Genomic DNA, 6,111 nt, shown 5'->3' on the forward strand with positions numbered 1-6,111 from the left:
GGGATGAGATGCCATGATTAGATATGATTATGTTATATTTCATGCTATGCTTTAAGACATGATATGCCATGACTAATTATGATTTTGTTATGTTGCATGATATGATTAAAGAGTATGATATGTTATGCCATGACTAGTTGAGATCATGTTATGTTGATATATTCTTTGATTATGTAATGATTTTTGGTTTTAGTGAGTAGGAAAGGAACTTACTGAGCCATGAGTGCTCACAGCTTACTTTCCTTGTACCGCAGATAAAGGAAAAAGCTGGATGAGCTAAAGGAGCAGCAGGAGAGGCAAAGAGATGTGTGTGGCGGTGGCTAGGCAACCAAATAAGAACCTGCTTTAAGAACTTTTAGGAATTACACTTTGGTTTCATAAATTGTAGTACTACATGGTTGACTTGATGTTATGTTTTTATTTATCTTGTTATCATGTTATGGAAACCATATTAGTGTAGTTCGGATATGCAAACAAAAGAAAAGTTTTTATTAATCTAAGAAAAATTATTTTAATTCTTCCGCTGTAATATGTACGTAGAGTATCGTAGCCCCGTCCCTTAGGGTTAGCAGGGAGGGCGGGCGTTACACCCGTCGAAACATCTCTAGAACTATGTAAAGATAGTGTACGTAATCCACCTCGAATCAAGAATAAATCACAGCATCGTCAATGAAGATAATGAAATCTAATCCAAACGCCGTAGGAATACCAAATATATCAAGTCCATAAAAACATCTAGGGCACGGTATGCATAAAATGGAAACACCAATGACCTATAATGTACGTACAATAGGTTCACTCAACCGTAGGATCCCCAATAATAAGTCTGTGATCGGATCACCAACTACAAATCACCAAATCCATATATATCACACATGTGTTACTCCTCATGTCACTATCAACATCAATTACCAAATAATAGATCATTAAGTCGAACATCCCCTAATAGATCATCAAAGGACAATATATCGCCACCCTTGATCTCACAACATCCACTAATCAAAATCATCCTCAACATCAATTAACCATACCATATAGTCTCCTAAACAATGATAGAAGAACACTTGATACATCAAGCATATGTAACTACATCCGATAGGTCTATGAGTCAGGATCTCCCAGAGAGCAACGATAGGCGAGTCTACTAGTCATCGTCTTATAAACCATCATGTTACTGAAAGAGGTAGAGAACTACTCTCTCTCCAAACACCACAAAGAAATCACTAAGTGATGATCTGATCTCCAAAAAGCATTCTCTGCTTCTTCCTTCACGTGGTACCGGGTCACGTAAAGGTTAAGCAGCTAACTCCAACCTTTTTTTTTAATCAAATATCCACAGTAAAGGAAGGTCAATCCAAAGTCAAAGGGTCACACAACTTCCTGACTAAGAGTTTACCCATCAAAAGAATATCTCTACAACTCTAATAATTATCCTATAAAGTCCCTCAACAAATATCCAAAAAGATCGAACCCTCTGACCTAAGATAGAGCAATGAACACAAAGATAGAGGAACACTCTAACTAACTAGCTAGTCAAAATATCTGTCAGTCGACGTTCTATCCCTCGAAGATCATCATCTGAAGTTATACCTAGTTATGGTCGGAGCTCCTAGGTATTACTCAACTAACACCATTCCTCCGCACCATTACGGGCCATATATCACTAAGTATATCAAGGATATCTAATCCTATCCAATAGTTCCATGAGTCATCCTATCAGGTACAAACAGTTCATGGTCAAAGTCCCCATGGAATAGGATACTACAATCCTCTACAGGCAGACCAAGCCGACAATGGTATACGGCTAACTCAATCCTTCCCATGATTGTACAAGTCATGTACTCAAGTATGTCTCCCAAAATATCTAACCAAGCACGAGTATCCCAAAGATAGGAATCTCTAAAAATAGCGTAAGTTGATCTCCTATTGATCGGATCAACATAAACAAATCAATCAACTAATATATGATTCAACAAGAGTATATCAATCCTCCACTAATCAAACTAAGGTAAATAATACACAACTACCCAAGTCAACAAGGGTGATAAGTCAAATCAAAATTACACAAGTCGACCAAGTAAATCAATCCTAAGCTGACCGAACCAATAAGAGTAAACTGATACTCTACTAACTGAGTCAACATAAGTATACAAACACCACCAACTACCCAACCAATAATAATAGAGACTGGTATGTGACTCTAACTCTCAACCAACTAATAGTAACAAACACCAAGACTACTAGTAGTACGATATGATGATTCCCCTAAGACTGTAATCCTTGATCTCCAGTAGGTCAACCGTGATCAGTGATTGACCCAACACATGCAATGCATGCTACAAACAAAAAGACAGGTACTAACAAGAGAGTACTAACACATGTCATAACTATCAGAACAACCATGCATGTGTTGGGTCTTTCGGGCCGCGAAAATCGCTTTTTCGCGTCGCGGAAACCCGAAACACCCGCCACCGGATCCGTGCGAAGAATAAAATTTTGAAAAAACCTACGAGTACGAGTTTACAAACTCAAGATCTACATTAGAGTATGAGTTTTACCCTTGATGCGCGCCTTTCGCGAATCCCGCTTGTCCAAGATGCCGGATCTCAAGATTATCAAAGAAGACAACCCTCTAGAAGTATCCATACAAACAAATCGATGGAGGGAGAACCTTAGAGTGTGCTAGCACACCAAGAAGGTCTCGGCAATGGAGAGGAGAGGGAGAGAAGAATTGGAGCAAGGAAGAAGATGAGAGTTGAATTGGCTTGAATGAAAAAATCAATTTCATTCACACCCAATAAGTGGCCGGCCACACTTGGATTGTAACCTCCATTCACAATTAATGTAGCCATTAAAGGAGAGTTGTAACCTCCATGAGGTGGCACACACATGTGCTAGCCTTGATGATGTGGCATGTCATCATTGGAAACTTAATTCCAAGTCACAAATGATGTGGCATAAAGTCAAATCAAACTTGACTCTTCCTCTTCCTCTTAAGTCAAGTCAAACTTGACTTAATCTCTCTCATGGTTGATCTAATCCAACCATTTAATTCAAGACAATTTAATATAATGAATCTAATTCATTTAATTAAATTGATTCAATGAGTTATAATGTAAATTAGACTCATTGAACACATGAATCAACTTGAGTCCAACTCAATTAGCGCAATTAGGATTACTCTTAATCCAAATTGATTCATCAAATGAATCTAATCCTCTTGGTTCATCATATGAACCTAATCTCCATCTAATTGTCCTTTGTGTGTGACCCTATAGGTTCTTGTAATGTTGGAAATGCCCCTAAACCCATTTAGGAGCATAAGTAATGAGCGGTATCTAGCAACACATCATTACTACCCAAGTTACAAGAATGTTGAGATCCAACATCACCTTGTGACTACTAATTGTGACTCCTCACAATATATGAAAAGTGTCCTTCTATCCTAGACATCTAGATTGATCAATGTGAGGCATAGACCGTGTCATCCTCTAATCAATCTAAATCTTGAACTCCAAGTAGACTCACTCAATCAAATGAGCTCAATATCTCATATTGACTCATTTGGGCATAACCATGCACTTCGTGGTCTCACTCTATCAAGAATATCGATGTCTCTCCCGTCATATAGGAGGGATAGATCCCATCTACATCACTCATATCCCTCTGCATAATTCGTTACATACCCAGTAATCACCTTTATAGTCCACCCAATTATGGGTGACGTTTGACGAAACCAAAGTACATAACTCCTTATGTAAGGATCCATGGTGACTTCAAGTCTAAGGACTAGTAGTCATACTAATAGCCACATGAGAAAGTATATGACACTCATATAGCGATCCATGATACTTTCTCATGGCGGGTCATTCAGTATACATTCTCCAATGCATACCCATGTGTCAACTTGATATCTCTATATCCATGACTTGTGAGATCAAGTCATCGAGTTGACCTATATGCTAGTCTTATTGCATTAACATTGTCCCTGAATGTTAATACCCGACTAGGAATGATTAAGAGTAGTGTTCCCTATATCATCTCACTATCGGTTCAACTAACCGATTGATATAGGTGAGAACCTTCTACTCAAGGACGCTATTATACTTAGTTTATTTGGTACCAATACAAGTAAGTATAATAACCAAAAACAAATGCCTTTATTTATATAAGAATATGATACAACAAGTCCATAATACAATCATCAAATGATTGGCTCTAGGGCTGTAACTAACAGCATGTACTAATAGAAATGTAAGATAATAATATGCAAACATTCCTCCTATAGCTTGGAGATGTCCTGCTGCTGCCTGGTCCCAAAGCCCGAAAGTCACATCAAGAAAATCGAAACATGAAATCTAAAAATACGAATAACAGGCATCGTACTTGCTCTGATACCAAAAATTGGTATCAGCTAAATCTCAAAAATCCAAAACACATAGTAAGTATCGTATACCTTCTCTGATACCAAAAAGATTATCGTATCCACAAGGACTATTGATTAAGTACTAGTTAACTTCGCACGACGAATTATCTAGACAAACGTAAGATTAGCTAGGAAAAGAGAGTAAGAGAAAGAAAAGAGGGAAGAGAGAAAATGGATCTCGAGAGAGGTTGGGCTAAGAGGATGGAGGGTGATAGATTCTAGGATGTTGGTTTCCTTGTAATGCTAGACAATGTTATATAGATTGCTTAGTTCCTATCCTCTATGTTCATACTCTTGTAGGAAGTTAGATGCATTGCCGACTCTCCCCTGCAGTGGATAAGCCGACATGATCTCCTACTCTATGTCCTATGCTACTAAATGGAAGTGATTCCTATGAAGTTTGTTAGCGGGGCAGCCCTGTCACGACGCCCCTCGGTCATACAACATAGAAACACACTAACACACAATAACATAGAGATAGAAATAGTGATTATGTCTAATCCCCTACTTCCTTGTAGAGATTTGCCACTCCCTTCAAGGTGATACCCTAGACGTCCGTTAGTGGGGCAGCCCTGTCATGACGCCCCTCGGTCATACGATCTAGGGTTTCCCCCTACGAGATTAACAATTCTACACAACTATTTGATAAAATATGCTAGAGATATATATAAGCATTCACACACACACACATCATCAAACATGAACAAGGCATTAATAAGTCATTGAATAGAAACATGACAAATCTACATAGTTTTACATCTTCATCACATCACAAATACTTCCTACATCCTTGATTTGGAGATCTAATCCATTTCTAAGGAAGAACAGCAGCTCCAAAACATAAAGAAAAGCATACTTACAACCCTAGATATGAGAAGAAGGGGAAGAAGAGATGTTTGTCGATAATTCCGATGTCTTGGGGATGCCTCCTTGCTTCGGAGCTGGGCGGATCGTGACAAGTGTATGGTTACATCATCAGTAATATAAAAGATTATCGTATCCACAGGGATTGTTGATTAATTACTAGTTAACTTCGCATGACGAATTATCTAGACAAACGTAAGATTAGCTAGGAAAGAAAGTAAGAGAAAGAAAAGAAGGAAGAGAGAGAATGGATCTCGAGAGGGATTGAGCAAAAAGGATGGAGGATGATAGATTCTAGGATTTTGATTTCCTTGTAATGCTAGGCGATGTTACATAGATTGCTTAGTTCTTATCCTCAATGTTCATGCTCTTGTAGGAAGTTAGATTCATTACTGACTCTCCCCTGCAGTGGGTAAGCCGGCATGATCTCCTACTCCATGTCCTATGCTACTAAATGGAAGTGATTCCTTTGAAGTCCATTATCGGGGCATCCCTGTCAGGATGCCCCTCGGTCATACAACACAGAAACACACTAATATACAATAACATAGAAATAGTGATTATGTCTGATCCCCTACTTCTTTGTGGACATTTGCTTCTCCTTTCAAGGTGATACCCTAGACGCCCGTTAGCAGGGAGCCCTGTCACGACACCCCTCGGTCATACAATCTAGGGTATCCCCCCTACGGGATTAATAATTCTATACAACTATTTGATAAAACATGCAAAAGATATATATAAGCATTCACCCACACACATCATCATACATGAACAAGGCATTAACAAGTCATTGAATAGAAACATAACAAATCTATATAGTT

Source organism: Zingiber officinale, chromosome 6A (genome assembly GCF_018446385.1).
Source record: "Zingiber officinale cultivar Zhangliang chromosome 6A, Zo_v1.1, whole genome shotgun sequence".
Classification (NCBI taxonomy): Eukaryota; Viridiplantae; Streptophyta; class Magnoliopsida; order Zingiberales; family Zingiberaceae; genus Zingiber; species Zingiber officinale.